Genomic DNA, 17475 nt, shown 5'->3' on the forward strand with positions numbered 1-17475 from the left:
GGGCTGCTTAGTGAGTACCAGGCCAACCAGGGCCACATAACCAAACTGTCTCAAACGCACCCAAACTAAAAGAGACAGGATGCCCATTTTCCTGGCCATGGTGGTCACCCCTATAATTCTAACACTTAAAAGACAGAAATAGAAGAATCAAGAGTTTAATGAGCTACATTAATGCTAATGTAGCTCAGTTGGTAGAGTTCAGAAGAACATGCAGGAAGCACTGTTTTGTCCTCAGCACAGCATTAAAATAGGTGTAGTGCCCGATGCTTGTCATCCCAGAACTGGGGAGGTGAAGCAGGAAAATCAGTTCAAGATCATCCTTGGCTACACAGCAAGTTCCAGTCTAGTCTTAGCCTTGAGCATGAGCCACCCTTATTTTAAAGAAAAAGTTGGGGCTGGAGAGATGATCCAACAGTTTCTGCTGCTCCTGCAGAAAACCCCAGCTCAGTCCCCAGCACACACATCAGGAAGCTCACACCCAACTGTCACTCCAGCTCCCAGTGATCCAAAGCTCTGTTCTGGTCTGTGTAGGTGACCATGCATATGTTCACAATTGCACATGCAAATGCATAAATAAAATATAAATATAAGCTGGGCAGTGGTGGCGCACACCTTTAATCCCAACACTTGGGAGGCAGAGACAGGTGGATTTCAGAGTTCAAGGCTAGTCTGGTCTTCAGAGTGAGTTCCAGGACAGCAAGGGCTATACAGAGAATTTTAAAAATTATATATAATATTTATAATAATATATATAATATTTTTAAATTTTTTTAAAAAGAGTTCAAAGTAAGCCTTGTTTGGCAGGGCTGGGTATGAACTCAGGACCTCTGGAAGAGCAGCCAGTGCTCTTAACTGCTGAGCCATCTCTCCAGCACCTCCTACCTTTTTTTTTTTTCTTTGGTTTTTCAAGACAGGGTTTCTCTGTGTAGCCCTGGCTGTCCTGGAACTCACTCTGTAGACCAGGCTGGCCTCGAACTCAGAAATCTGCCTGCCTCTGCCTCCAGAGTGCTGGGATTAAAGGCGTGTTTCACTTATTTTTATTTTATGTGTGTTTGTGTTCTACCAATTTGTATGTAAGTAAACCACATGCATTCAGAGCCCAAGGATGTGAGAAGAGCGTATAGGATTCCCTGGAACTGCAGTTACAGATGGTTGTGAATCTCAGGGTTGGAAGAAGGAGGATTTCTGTGAGTTTGAGGCTAATCTGGTCTACATAAACTGTTACAGGTCAGCTCATGCTACATAGTAACCCCCTATCTCAAACAACAAAAAGGTATTGTGATAGCTGAAGATATGCCTTAGTCAATCTGGGCTAAGAGTGTATTTCAGTAGTAGTTCCACACAAGGATGTAAGAACCCAGGTTTAATCTCCAACACAACATAACAAAATAAAATAATGTTCCATGCTTGTTGATATGGAATGATGGACATTAAAATGTAAGAAGGGAGGCTAAAGAGATGGCTCAGTGGTTAAGAGCAGCTGCTGCTATTGCAGAGGACTAGAATTCCATTCCCATGGCCCACATTTTCTTTTTCTTTTTCAGTTTTTGGTTTCTCTGTGTAGCCCTGGCTGTCCTGGAACTCACTTTGTAGACCAGGCTGGCCTTGAACTCAGAAATCCGCCTGCCTCTGCCTCCTGACCACAGTTTGTGTGTGTGTGTGTGTGTGTGTGTGTGTGTGTGTGTGTGTGCGTGCGTGCGTGCGTGCGTGCATGTATATGTGAGGATATTGGATCCCCTGGAAGTGTAGTTACAGATGGCAATATGTAGGGTCGGGAGTAATCAAACCCAGGTCCTTTGCAAGAACAAGTGCTCCCAACCACTCCAGCCCCTAAGTAATAGTTTTTAAATTCCAAAAAAGGATATATACAAAACTAACAGTAGTAACTTCTGAGTAGTGGCATTTCAGTTGGACTTCATTCTTTTTGGTTTTTCGACACAGGGTTTCTCTATGTAGCCCTGGCTGTCCTGAAACTCACTCTGTAGACCAGGCTGACCTCCAACTCAGAAATCTGTCTGCCTCTGCCTCCCAAGTGCTGGGATTAAAGGTGTGTGCCATCACTGCCTGGCTGGACTTCATTCTTATTTAAACATTCCAGGAAAACAAAGAATCTGAGTTTGGAATTGTGAAGAGAATCAAATGCAGAGACTTGTATGAGGTACATGCTACTTAGGCACACTTTCAGGCCCTAGGACCTGAATTTACTAACAAATGAACTTATACCCCTTATTTATATGTTTTCTTTTTATAGTACTAGAGATTATATTTTTCTTATAATGTATTTTTACATTTTTTAGCTTTCTTTCTATTGTGCATATATATTATATATTCAGTACTAAAGATTAAAGCTAGGACTTCAAGCATACTGGGAAAGCTCTCTACTTCTGAGCTATACCTTTGGCCTATATTCCTGTTTTTAATCAGGAAACAAAAATCTATTCTCTTCTGGGAAAATAGTATAGATCAAGCAGGCACAGGAACAAAAGGCTTGTGGAGATACGAAGAAGAAGTGGTCAAAAGAACTAAGAGGTGATAATGATCTGAAGGCAAGGGATGAAAACCTGTCCAGAAGCAGCCACTACGTGTTTAGCAATGTTTGCCCCAGTAGAAAGGTCAAATGAGATAAACCCTGAAAAAGGGCAGTTCTGTAGAGAACTGGGAGTAGAAGCCAACTAACAGAGCCAGGGAACTGTATTAAAAAATGAGAAGTACGGGAGGCAGAAGCAGGCAGATTTCTGAGTTCGAGGCCAGCCCTGGTCTACAAAGTGAGTTCCAGGACAGCCAGGGCTACACAGAGAAACCCTGTCTCGAAAAACCAAGAGAGAGAGAGAGAGAGAGAGAGAGAGAGAGAGAGAGAGAGAGAGAGAGAGAGAAAAGTAGAGGGGGCTGGAGAGATGGCTCAGTGGTTAATAGCACTGGCTGCTCTTCCAGAGGCCCTGAGTTCAATTCCCAGCAACTACATGGTGGTTCACAACCATCTGTAATGAGATCTGATGCCCTCTTCTGGTGTGCACTCATACATAAATAAATAAAAACGTAATAAAAAAGAAAAATTAAAAAAAAGAAATACAATATTTTGTGGAGAAAGTTTCTCAAAAAGTTTTCTCCAAAAAAGAAGTGGGCTCGCTAGAGTGGGGGGCATTGTCAAAAGCTAGGGAATGATTTGTAGTCAAAGAGGAATGGATTTGCTTTTTGTTCCTGTTGTTTGGTTTTGGGTTTCTGGTGGTGATGGCATTTGGGGATTTGTTTTTTGTTGTGGTGATGGTGGTGGTTTTGGTTTGTTTGTTTATGTGTTTGTTTTGAGACAATACTTTAGGCTGCCTGATTTGTCCATATAGCCAGAGCTGGCCTTGAACTGATCCTGTTACCTCTACTTCCAAAGTGCTGAGGTACAGGCATGTGCACTGCTAACACACCATTTTTCTCCTTGGGAAGCACAGCTGAGTCACCTGGCGTCGTTCCTTTTATAAAGATAGAACTTGGGAGGAGAGGAGGGAGTGGGGCTTCGATAGGGGTGGAATTAATTAATTAATTAATTAATGGGAAAAGAACAGATTGGAATGTGTCAAGCAGCTGAAGAAAATGGTCTCCTAGACAGTGAAAATTGCAATATTTAAGTGAGCAAAGAGATAAGGCTTAAAAATCATATAACCCTAGGACAATTATATAAGTTAAAGTCACAATAAGGTAGAAATAACTGATGCATGGTCTTTTCTTGCTGGACTCCCCAAGTCTGTCTTCAGAGTACTGACTTGAGTTATACATAACTAAGCAGTCCTGGTCAATGTTCAGTCCTGTCTATTACAGACCCCAACATTGCCTTAGCTCCACTCTGTCCAAAAAAAAAAAATGGGGTGGGGCATCTAATAAGAAGTCAGAACATTGCGAAATCTCCTCCTGATACTGCTTTTTATTTGTTCCAGGAATATGCATATTTCATGAATTTTCAAGTCTAGTATATCTCCCCAAATCTTTCAAGAGTAAGGTACAAGAAAACTGGAGAGATAAGTCAGACAAGCATTGTGCACTCCTTTTGTCCCAGCACTCAGGAGGCAGAGGCAAGGAGATCTCAGAGTTCAAGGCCAACTTAGCCTACACAAGTTTCAGGACAGCCAGGGATACATAGAGAGACTCTGTATCAAAAAGAAAAAAAATAATCAAAGAGGAAAATCATTAGTCTCCTGGCATGGGAAAAGATATTCAAAAGAGACATTTATCCTATCAGACTACTGAAACAATAGACTCCAAAGAATTAAAGTTTTTCCCAGGAATCCCATGCTGGCAGAAATGCTGAAGACCAGGTACCAGCCAGTGGAAGAACTTATATGGTCTTTCTTCTTGGTTTTTTTTTTTTTTGCATGATTTTGTTGTTTGAGAAGAGATCTTACTATGTAGCCCAGGCCAGCCTCAAACTCATGATCCTCTTTACTCCAGCCTTCCAAGTACTAGGATAGCAAGCATGTACCATCATGTCTGGCTAGCATGGTCTTTTTTTTTTTAAGAGAAAAGTTTTATGGGGTAAAAAAAGAAGAGTAAAGGGCACTAAACTAATTAAACCTTTTGTTGTAATAAATAAGATGATGACAGCTGTTAGCAGCTGGGTCCCATACATATACAAAGGCACACAGACATATAGACCTTGGGCTTTTTGTTGTTGTTGTTTTCCTGAGAGGCTGAGTTACCAAGGGAGATGGGCAAAGAGAAATCACCTTTTAAAAATCTCTGAATTCCAAGGTGTTTCACTCACGTACCATCCTGCCTCCAGGCAGTCTTATATCTTAAACAGATACCTACCCACCTTCCTGTCCCCAGACTTCTTCTTCAAGCTTTCCAAATCTCCTTCTTGGTGTTATGCAATTATGATGACAGGAATGTCTTTCTTTTCTCCATTCAGACTGTCTGAAGAAAATGGCAGATTAAAAAAAAAAAAAAAAAAAACCTTCGGGACTTGGGGCGCTTGTGTTGAACCTGCAGAGAGGAGTTACTGGGTCTTCATATAAGAAAGAGTTAATGCAAGGATGAAAAAAAAAAACGAAGTGCACTCATACGCATGATGTGTACAGAATCTGGACTTGGAGAGTAACAACCTTTCTACGGAGCCCCCCCTCTCTTAACACAGTCTCCCATCCAGCTGCTTGTACTTTTAGTGATGTTCCTCTTTCTTAAATTCATTTAACCCTAATCTCACCTGGCACCTCCCTGGAGATAGTCTCTAGTTCCAACTAAATCCCTTCTAAAAGTTGTCAGTTCCCTCTCTACGTTGATAAAATGCTTTTAAATGTTCAACTGGTCTACTTAAGTTGTCCATGATATTTACTTTACCAAAGCATCTCTGTCCGGATTCACCTAAAGATAAGGACAGTCTGAGAAACAGCCTTGGGACCTAAGTACGTGAATAAACTGTGCATGTTTATGAGGGTTGCTAAAGACCTAAGCCTTTAGTGACCAGAGTATGGCTTCCAGATTCCACAGAAGTGTCTGTTAATTAGATAATTACTTATCGAGTCACAAGAAAGTAATGTCACAATTGGCCTGCAGTCTCCCAATATATGGCAGGCATTATTGTAGCACTTTCTATATTTTAACTCAGTTAACCCTCAAAAGCATCTTCTAATATAGGTACTGTTTTTATATCTGCAGATCAAAATAAGACACACATTGAAAAACTTGCTCTAAATTATCTAGTTAGGAAGTAGAAAAGCCAGGATTTGAACCTGGATTATTTGGATTTTGAGTCCAGATTTTTAACAAAGCCGTCAGAAATGATAGATTTGATCTGTATGTTGTCTAAAGGCAGAAAGGAGAAAAAAAGATTGGGGTGGGAGTGGGGGTGGGAGTAGGGACCCAAAAAATGTGCTTGCTTGCAAAGGGAAGGGCAGCCTGCCACTAAGAGCTCCTCAGGAGCATGCTCAGAGAAACTGCCTTCCTCTGTGGATTCTCGACCTTTTGCCTAAGATGAAGTGCAAACTGCCTCTTCCTGCCTAGATACTGTTTGGTCTTCAGCCTGAATCTTGTGTTGGGTTTTGTCTTAATAACTCTGAGAACTTCAAGCTTATTTAACTTCTGCCCATCCTTCAAAGCCCAGTACAGTTTCTGTGCTTCCATAAAAGCTTGTGTATCTATCCAACCTTTCTATCCTTTAAAAAGTTTTGTATGTACTGTGTGTTATGTTCATCTGTCTCTGGCTCATGTTCTTAGTCTTGTATGCATATGTATCATCTTACCAACCATACTGTAAACTTCCCAAGAAAAAGGCACTTAGATTTCGATTTCTTTTACACCTTATAGCCTCCACAATTCCTAGCCTGGTGCACTCCGTCAATATTTGTCAGTTGACTGACTGGCTGAAAAGGTCAGAGACTACAACTAATCTTGGTGAACCTCCACATCATTTAGTGGAGAACTATGAACTCAGTGTGTACTCAATAAACAACAATATTGCAAAATCATTCAAAAAGGCTTTATGGAGTCTCTACAATGTGCAGAGGATAATGCTGTAGGGGCAGAATGAAAATCCAGGACAGCTTCTAATTCAGAAGAGGTTAGTTCAGTTCTGGTCTCCTGAAGTCTCTCTCTACTTTCGTGTTCACCGTCTCTTTTATCTGAATTCCTGCTGCATTTGAAATCAAGAGAAGGTACCCCTTCATTGTTTTTTTTTTCAGTCTCCCTCAATTTGGTTATGACCACCACAAACGAAATGGATGGCAGTGTGATAGAAATGTGTTAGAAGGCACAGTATAGGAAGGGGAAGACACCTTAGAGCCAGTCGTACTACAGGGAAACTTCCTACTCAGAGCCACAGCCCTGGGGCAGCTCTTAACTCCCTTCCATTATTCAGAATTAAGTGAAATAAGAAACACAGGAAGGGGAGCTGGAGAGATGGCTCAGCAATTAACAGCACTGACTGCTTTTCCGAAGGTCCTGAGTTCAAGTCCCAGCAACCACATGGTGGCTTACAACCATCTGTAATGGGATCTGATGCCCTCTTCTGGTGTGTCTAAAGACAGCTACAGTGTACTTACATATAATAAATAAAAACAACGTTAAAAAAAAAAAAAAAGCCAAGCAGTGGTGTTGCGCACCTTGAATCCCAGCACTTGGGAGGCAGAGGCAGGCAGATTTCTGAGTTCGAGGCCAGCCTGGTCTACAGAGTGAGTTCCAGGACAGCCAGGGCTACACAGAGAATCCCTGTCTTGAAAAAAACAAAAAAAAAAGAAAAGAAAGAAACCCAACAAGAAGAGCAGGTTTCAGGAGCAAAAATAAGTTGGATTTTTGACTGCACATAACTTAATATAATTACTAGAGAGCCAGTCAGAGACAAACAGCTAAAATACAAGTTTCAACCTGAGGGGAGAGGTCAGAACTGAAGATAAGCATTTGGGAGTCTTGGACATAGACAAAGCAGTTGACACACTAAGATTAAGTCAGCCAAGGATGGCTTGGGGTGTAGCTCAGTGGCAGAGCACTTACCTAGCATATTGAGTTAAAAAAAAAAAAAAAGACTGTCAGGGACAAGGGAAGAATAGAGTTAAGACTAGTCTGAGAGTCCCCCATTTGGAAAAAAAAAAAGACTGGGGGGCGGTGGGCCACTACAGTCAACAGAGGATGAAACAGGAAAGAGAATAAGACTAACAAAAACTTAGTTAATCTGGTCACTAAGAAGCCAAGCCTATGGTACTCTTAAGGGCATTGAACCTAGAAACCCCTGCATGTTGGACAAGCACTCTACCTTTGAGCTACGCCATTGCCCCCAAATCCAGATCTCTGATGACCTTGCAGCATTCCCAGTGAAGGTCTGATTTTGTTTATTCTTGTCATCCCACATTTCCCACTCTGTACACACACACACACGTTGAATAAATGAATGAGCAGATGAGTGCACTGCCAGTTCTACCATGAACACTAGCTTCTAGAGGCCTCCACAAGCTAAGCTCAGCCGCCGGTCCTCAGGGTGCCTCGGCAAAAGAGAAACAATAGCGGGGGAGGGGACAGAGAAGTGAGATTTCTTCCATGTGGCCACACTGTAAGAGAAACAAAGTAAAGAGGTGCTGGCGAGCACCCCACCGGACCCCAGGGCCACCTTCTGGGGTCCTGGTGTGAGATTCAGAATTCAAGAGGAGGCAGTCCTGTTGAGGTAAGGTATGGCCCTGTTCCTCATTGACCCATCCTTGTCTAGGCCTGAGCCTGTCCTACAAAATGGTCCTGACAAGTTGTTAGACCTGCGTGAAATCACTTCCTGGGAGGCAAGTTTCTCCTCCAGCTAACACCGAGGCTGTGTAGCCTTTACCTCCTCAGTTTAGGATTCTGGAGAAATCTTAATTCCTTAAGGCCCATTGTTTAAATGCTCTGATGGTCAGAAAGAGAGAGACAGTATGTTCTCCTGCCAGGCCAGTTGAGGGGGAAAAGGTAAGCCAGCTGACCCATTCTTACCCAGCCCACCAAAATAAATAAATAAGTAAAGAGGAAAACAGAGAATTGTTAAGATGAAAAACAGAGCACTTGACGGCTGTTAGTTATTTCTTCCTGAAAATGTAGAGGACAACTGTGAAAAATCTGAATAGAGAACACATACCAAATGTTAACACTGAAAGACAAAGAGGGAGACACTGAGAGACAGACAGACTACCCAGAGGCTCTTGAGAATGAGGAAAAACAGGCAGATTTCCTGAGGGCAGTGACAAGCTGAAATAAGCCATCAGCAAGGGGTGAGGTTTTTACTGCCTTTGCCTTAGGGCAGGCAGCTAGTCAGACTCCTGAGGAAGCCTTCCTGCCTGAAGAACCACAAAGAAAGGAGCCTAGGGCCAACCGGAGCTTTGGAGAACGAGGGAGAATGTCTTATAAAGGAAAGAGAATCTAAATTATCTGGGTGCGTGTTTCTCAGGGTGTATTCAGAGCTGTGAGACACATGGGGCCAACTCCAAGTCTGTTTCAGCTAAGAATTGTACTGACCTGACCTGTCACACACACCAGACGAGGAAGAGTGTGGTGTGAGTTGAAAGCCTGCTAGAATAAAGGCATCCACACTCTTTAGAGAAAGGGCGCTATAAAACAGCTTTCAAGATCCCCTCCCAAGAAAATATTTCAATATTGTTCAAAAGATAGTCAAGAAAATGAGACCCATTCTCAAGAGAAAACCTAACTAAGGGAGGCCAGTCTTGAGATGAGGATACCGGGAGAAAGCAATCCATTGGTAATAAGGGTTTGGTTTGGTTTGTATAAGAAAAAGAAATCTCAAGAGAGAAATAGAAAACATGAGACTGTAAAGTAGAAATTCTAGAAGTGAAAACTGTGCTGTATATAGTAAGAAGGGAACTGGATAGACTTAACAGCGTGAGGGAATAGCAATGGGGTCAGGAGACTTAGACAATAAAAAGTCTACAATCTGAGCCCATCCTGCTGCTGCAGGCCTGTAATCCCAGCCCTGGGGAGGCAGAGCCAGGAGACCCAAGAGCAGGAAGCCATCTGAGACTCCAGAGAAGGACTGAGGCCAGGCAAAAGAGATCAAAGTATCAAATCTGAGGGAGAACAGATTGAAGAAAAATGAAGAAAGCTTTGAAATCTGTAGGTGATGTCAGAAGTCTCAAAATGACTGCTTTTGCTTATTCTTGTTACCACTAAGTCCCGCCACATTCCCCCTCAGCACACACATGATAAATAAATCAATGAACAGATGAGTGGATTGCAAGTCCTGGTGACAAACAGCAAGTGATGCAGGTTACCAAAGTTTCAGGGATAAAAGCCTGGACTATAGGAAGTCCCAACAAACCAGACTCAGCCACCAGTCCCCAGGATGCCAATTAAAGAGAGAAGTAAATAGTGAATAGCATTCAGTATATCCACACTGTGAGAGGAACAAAGTAGTTCACCGACGTCCCCAAGTCCACCTGCTTAGGTCCCCAACATGAGATTCAAATTTCAGTAGAAGACAGGAGATATGCATAGCTAAGCAGTCCTGTCAAGGTGTGGTCCCGGACAGAACGATTCGAATCGCTGTCTGCATTGCAGTCTTCTGAGCAATTGTCAGAGCTGTGAAATCTCTTCCGCAGTTCCTTAAAGGACAACGGTGGTGGCGGTGATTGGAATCCTTCTTGTCTAAGCTGCCTTCAGGATTTTCTCTTTCCCTTTGGTTCTCAGCACTTTGACCATAGTGGAAGTAGAAGTAGTTTTCTTCATATTCTGTTTGAGCTTTGCAGAGCTTGAATTTGTAAATGGATGCTTTTTGTCAAGTTAGAGAAGTATTCAACCAGTATCTCCTCATATAATTTTTTTTAACCATTCATTCTCTATCTGCTACTACTGTCACACACATATGTTTTACTTTTTTATTTTTTGTAAAGTTGGGGAGTTAAATGTGGGGCCTTAAAGGTGCTGAACAAAGCTCTACTACCAAGACAGCCTTGTTATTAGTGAACTCTAGGCAGAGTGAAATTGTCTCAAAAAACAAAATAAAATACAGAAATCAGGGAGGGAAGAAGGAAAACAGGAAGAAAAGAGCTGAGGGAGAGGAGGGAAGGAGCCCAGATGACAAAGAGCTTGTCCGTCACTGAATACATAATTTAATGAAGTTCACTAATGGTGAACAAGTAATTTCAGCGTGATAAGGAAATTTGGATCTAGACAGGATAAGTGAGTCCAAAAGAAACTCGGACAAATGGCTATCTGTAGTGCCTATTAGCATACCAAAGAGCATGCTAGCCTCCAAGCTCCCTCAGTACCTGGGGCTCGCCTCAGCTCTTCTCACCCCACCCCCTACCCTAAACTGCTCATGGGCTTCCCCTCCCCCAGCTTCTCAGTCCCTTATGACCCTGCCGTTTCTGCCATGGGCTCTCCTGGCTCTCTTTTGTTTACTCTCTTAATTTGCTCTCGCTCTCTCTGTCCCTCTGTCTCTCTGGTCTCATGGCCTGGTTCAGTCTTCAGGCCCTGTTCAGTGTACTTCTTTTCTGTCTCTGCTGGGGACTCTTCCAGGTGCCTCTGACCACACTCTGCCTCATATCTACAGTAAAATCCTTACCCTCAATCATACCTTGTAGCAGTCATGTGCACACATTATACAGAGAGTAAGGTACAAAGAGAGGATCACTCAGTTGTTTGGAATTGGGGAAATGGAGGGAAAATGGTTTCAAATGGACAAGTGTTGGAAAGGAGTCAGTCCCCATGGAGATTGTCTTTTATAACAGATTTGTTCTGGAGAATAGCAGAATTTGTTTTGTTTTGTCTTTTCAAAACTCTTCTTCACCAAGATTTGAAAAAAAGGCAAGCCTATGGAATTCCGCTCCTGGGAGTCCAGACATGATGATGGGAGAAGGTCTCCAGGAAACTCTCCACGAGGAATGGGTCGGATCAGGCATCCCCACGGCCTCAGCCCCCCTCCAATGCTGGTGGTGAGGAAGGTAGATGCCTGCTCTAAGAACCAGACAGCTACGCGTGTACCCGTGGAGGAGAAAACCATCAAGTGAAGAGCGGCTCAGGCTAGCGAGACAAAGGTGGATGTCTAAACAATTGCTGTGTCATCTCGTATGAGGTCATGCTGGGAATGTCAGCTGCAGGACCTGGCCTGACAGACATGCAATGCAATTCTATAAACATACGCATTTGTCTCCTTATCTTTTTTTTTTGTATAGTTTACTAAAGTAGTGATATAGTTTTAATAAGTAAATATGTTTAGTTTGCAAGTCTTGATTAAATCCAAAATCTCTGATCTGGAAGAAATAAATAAAGATCATGTATTCAGTCCTGGAAAAAAAAGAAAGAAAAGAAAAGAAAAGATGGTCTAACTCTAACTTGGGAAAATTTAGAAGGCTTCCTGGAAGAAATAGCAGCCAAGCTTAGATATGAAGGATGAGTAGCAGTTAGAAAGCTGAAGATAGAGAAACGAGCAGGGGAGTGTGCGTTCCAGACATAGAGACAGCAAATAGATAAAGACTTACAAGCAGCACGGGACAGACTCTTTTTACACAAGGGCTTACTATGTTACACAGATTGACTTCAAACTTCTGGGTTCAAGAGACTTTTGACCTCAGCCTTCCACAAATACAGACACACATCATAAGACCTAAGGAGATGGGGGGAGGAGGGGATGGGGAAGTGGAATAACATTTGAAATGTAAATAAAGAAAATATCCAATAATAAAAAAAAAAACCTAGGGAGAAAATCTTTTTTATCTGATGACACCTTTTTGTTTTTTGTTTTTTGGGTGTTTTTGGTCTGTTTGTTTGTGTTTTGATTTTCAAGATAGGGTTTCTGTGTGTAGCCCTGGCTGTTCTGGAACTCACTCTGTAGACCAAGCTGGCCTCCAACTCAGAAATCCGCCTGCCTCTGCTTCCTGAGTGCTGGGATTAAAGGCGTGAAACACCACCACCACCACCACCACCACCACCACCACCACCACCCCCTGTCTGGTTTTGGTCCTTTCAGACAGGATTTCACTATGTAACCGGAAATGACCTCAGCTTCCCAGGTGCTGGCACTACAACCCTAGACCACCATGGTGAGCCTGTATTTTCTTTTATAGCCCTTGGCATGTAGCAGGTACTCATTATTTCAGTAAATGAAAAAATGTCTGCTACCAAAGGATTTTTTTCTCTGGATTCTATCATAGAAAGGAAATGCTCTCCTACCAAGCAAGTGCTTTACTGGAACATTATGGAGAGGAAGGGCTTGACTCTGTTATAAAATTCATTACCATTGTACTTTCTTAACTTACAGAAAAGAGCCAGAGACAGAGCTGAGCAGCCAAGTCCAATCCTCAGAACCAAAAATAAAATTATAGAAAAACCCCACTATTCCCTGAGACACTGAAGGTGTTGTTGTTGTTGTTGTTGTTTTTAATAGATTCTCATTCTGTAATTAGGCTGGCCTCAAACTCATGGCCTCAGTGTCTCAAGTGCTGAGATGGCAGGTGTGAGCTACCATATCTGGCTAAAATGGAAGCTTCATTGAACTATTTCCCCCTGATTACAGAAGCAGTTAGATTTTTGGGGACAATCTACATGTGCTTCACAGTGAATGATGGTATTTTAATGTTTTACAAATTCTTATTTTAGGGCTGGCAGGATGGTTCACCAGGTCAAGATGCTTGCCACCAAGGCTGGTAAACTGAAGAGAAGAACTGATTCCCAGGAGTTGTCCTCTGACCTTCATATGTGGTGTACACAATACACACACACACACACACACACACACACACACACACAAACACACACATGCACTCACACGCACACATGCACGTGTGTGCAAAAATAAATGTTAAAAAAAAATCTACAGGGATGGAGAGATGGCTCAGTGGTTAAAAGCACTGACTGCTCTTCTGAAGGTCCTGAATTCAAATCCCAGCAACCACATGGTGGCTCACAACCATCTCTAATAAGATCTGAAGCCCTCATCTAGAGTATCTGAAGACAGCTACAGTGTGTACTTACATATAATAAATAAATAAATCTTAAAAAAAGAAGAAGCTACAAATCTCATTTTCATACTACTTCATGCCAAGTATCTAACAACACAGAACTGATCTAACTATGGTATATTTAGCTGACAGAATATATTACAAATTATACAGGTACTAAATTTATATTTATGAAGCCCTGAAATAATTTGAAAACCAGCTTATTAGTAAATGGAAAAGACAAGAACACAAAATTGTATGTATAATGTGATTACAACATTCATTCAAAATCCTTATAGAATGAAACACTAATCCTTGAAAAAAATTCTGGCTGTGGGACTGAAGAAGATGTCTTAAGAGCATGTACTGCTATTGCAGAAGATCTGGATTTGATTCTCAATACATGTTGGAGAACTCAGAACTGCCTGTAACTACAACTCCAGCTGGACCTGACACTTCTGACCCCCAAGGGTGCTTACAATCACATGCATATACCCACAACACATACACATAATTGCAAATAATTTAAAAAATACAAACTCTAGTTTTCACTGCATAGTATGAATATGAACTTTTTGAGTATATCATAGTTTATTCTTTAGTAAAGATGTACTACTCCTATGATAGGGGAAGGGACTTTTTTCGTTGTTGTTCAAAGTTTAAAACATAAAGTATTGTGCCGGGCGTGGTGGCGCACGCCTTTAATCCCAGCACTTGGGAGGCAGAGGCAGGCAGATTTCTGAGTTTGAGGCCATCCTGGTCTACAAAGTGAGTTCCAGGACAGCCAGGGCTATACAGAGAAACCCTGTCTCGAAAAACCAAACAAAAAACAAAAAACAAAAAAAACCCCATAAAGTATTAGGGTAATTGGAAGCACTGTAGTACACCAAACCACTATCACAGGTAAACAAGAGTGTGGTTACACCTTTTTCCTTAACTTGCATCTTAATGACCAGGTAACACTTACAGGTTAACTGAGTGCAAGATTTTATTTAGGGATGCTGTAGAGCTGGCCTCAGGAGGGGAAGAAAAGGATGGGGATCAGCAATGGAAACTGCCAGAAGCAGAGGGAGAAAAGGACGAAGCAAAGATCAGAGAAAGTAAACATGAAAGAACAGGAAAAGGGGGGGGTGTGTGCAGAAAGACAAGAGGGTAGGTACACTTTCATAGATCAATGCTCGTATTGGAGGCACTAGTATTGGATGTTTGTTACACACACGGCTAGCAAGTTTCATGTTACTTTATTGTTGTCTGTATTAAAACCATATAGATCTATGTCTTTAAGCCTCTCCCTATTCCTCACAGGAGCAGGCTGTGTATTTGTTCAGCCCACGTGAGCTGTCATATCTACCTGATACTACCAGCAAAGATCAACTGGACACTGGATCTGGACGTTCAGGAGCCCACCCTGGGAGTGAATTGCATAACCACGTGCCTGTGTACGTGAGCTATAGATTTTGCAGGCTATATGGAACAGCCTGGAAACTTCTGATGATAAAGGAAATCTAGATGGGGATTCAGGAATTTACAGCAAACAAAAAGGTAAATCAGTTCTTTCTGGGGCTAAACCCCATTTACGACACAACCAAACTAGCTGAACAATGCTGACTCTTAGCCAAGAGCATTTCTGTAAGATGTTTATACTTTTCTGTTGACTTTGGGACATCCTCTGTCATCCTCAAAGCTTTTAGTGAGCTAATGGAATGACTGCTGAGGGTTGGTTTATTAAATGTCAAGGGAAGGTGTTAGGGTGAATTTCGACATAGGGTATAGTTCTTTCCCAGAAAGACAGATGTTCCAGGAACCTTGTCTTTTCAGTAGATAACACGTTTTGACCCATACAGAAGCCAGAAAAATAGAGACAATCCCAAGAGACCAGCACGTACGAGGACAAAGACAAGATCTTAGTGTCATCATCCTGACCTTTTAGAGGGTATTGCAATTGTCTCGGAGTTCTAATGATGCAAGTTACAAAAGAATTTTAACTTTACCATCCAACAAGATAGCTACAAGTGGTTTCATTTAGAATTTAAAAATCTCCAGCCAGGTGTGTTGATAACTGCTTGCAATCCTGGCACTGAGGAGATACAACCAGAAGGATCAGATGTTCCTCCTCAGCCACATAATGAGTTTAAGGGCAGCCTGGGATACTTAAGATCCTACATCAAGCGATAACGTCTCCAGCTTCTTAGGTACACTGGGAACATTTTAATACTCAGTGGTTAGATGGGCTCACTTGGCTATTTTCTTGAACAATATAACTACAGAGCATTACCACTATCACAGAAAGTTCCACTAGAAAGCACTGTGAATCTAAACAGTCAAAATAGTCAACTCAGAACCGGGTGTAGTGGCACATGCCTTTAATCCCAGCACTTGGGAGGCAGAGGCAGGCGGATTTCTGAGTTCGAGGCCAGCCTGGTCTACAGAGTGAGTTCTAGGACAGCCAGGGCTATACAATGAAACCCTGTCTCAAAAAACAAAAACAAAAAAAAAAAACAAAACAAAAAACAAAAACAAAAACAAAATAGTCAACTCAGGACCAAGTCTCTGCATCTACATGAAGCATGATTTTGTTTTTCTCATTTCAGTTGTCTCTTTGCACTGGTGTGTGCAAATGGGTAGGAAGACAAGTAAAACAACTTAGCAGATGAACCCTCTTACAATAAAAAGTAAGAATTCATTTGGGAATGGTTAAATAAAATATGGCATATTCACTAAATGGAATATAAAATAAAAGTTAAAGGAAACAAATTTGATATATCTATAAAGATAGTCTTCACAAGTATCTGTATGGGGGCAGAAAAACAAACTGCTAAATGTAATCAATGATGCAAAAAGAAAGCAATGGCTGTAGTTTGAACGTGTTGGAAACATGATGCTGGATTTTATAGTTTTAAAAGATGAGACCTCTGGGAGATTACCAGGTTGGGAGGCTTTTTCCTTCAAAAATGAACTAGAGCCAGGTAGTGGTGGCACACGCCTTTAATCCCAGCACTTGGGAGGCAGAGGCAGGCAGATTTCTGAGTTTGAGGCCAGCCTGGTCTACAGAGTGAGTTCCAGGACTGCATAGAGAAACCCTGTCTCGGGAAAAAAAAAAAAAAAAAAGAAGAAGAAGGCCCTCTCCAGATGCAACCTTTGATCTGTGATGTTTCTGCCTTCAGAGCTGTGAGGCAAAAACTTGTACTATTTAGAAATTACTAAAGCTGTGATATTCTGATACAAGCAACAGAGAATGTACTAAGACAACATTACTCCATTTTCCCTCTGTAAGGGTGAAAGTCTAAATGTAGAGGCCAGCAGCCACAGAGAACTGGGTGCCTGAAAGGAGAGCTGGGGATGGATGGGAGGGACAGATGAGAGAAGAATGAGACCAAGACAAAGTTTCTGATCAAGGTCCAATGTTTAATTCTTAAGTCTGAATTTAAAGGGGGGAACCCATTCCCCACTTTGCCAGGATCTCACCAGGAAAGCAAGCTCAGCTTCTTAGCAGGTAGTGGCTTCTTGCAGAAAGTTGCAGATGTGGCAGGACAATAGACTTAACCTAGGTTGGAAGACTCCACCCTAGGGGGTTGCTAGGTGACTGTGGCAGAAAAGGTCTGATTTAGCCTGCTCAAGTCTGGGGAGTGGGCACAGTTCCTCTCTTTTTATTTATTAAAAATTACCTGGCAATTGGTGTATCTCAGAATTGCTGCTCTTCCCTGTACTTGACACCTTTTTTAAGCTCCTGTAGCTTATTAGTCAATTTCTGCAGCTTAATTTCAAACTCTAATTTATTTAGTTGCATGTCATCTGGGCAGCATCTCCTGCATAGAGGCCATAGGCAGAGCAGAAGGTACACAAGGAGGCCGATCCTCATCATAATATTTGTTAGCTCCTTTTTCTGAATGAGCTTCCTCTTCTGATGTTAGCTCATCATTAGTGTCTCTATACCTTTCTAATTTAGGGTTGAGAGGGCACTTTTCTGAGAAAGCCCTCTCGAGCAGGCATTCTTCTTGAAATTTTTCAAGCTCTCCCTGGGCACTATCTGATGACTACAAGGTCTCTTCATCAATAGCATCTTTTATGAGCACCCAGAGGTAGAGAGTGA

Source organism: Mus pahari, chromosome X (assembly GCF_900095145.1).
Source record: "Mus pahari chromosome X, PAHARI_EIJ_v1.1, whole genome shotgun sequence".
NCBI lineage: Eukaryota > Metazoa > Chordata > Mammalia > Rodentia > Muridae > Mus > Mus pahari.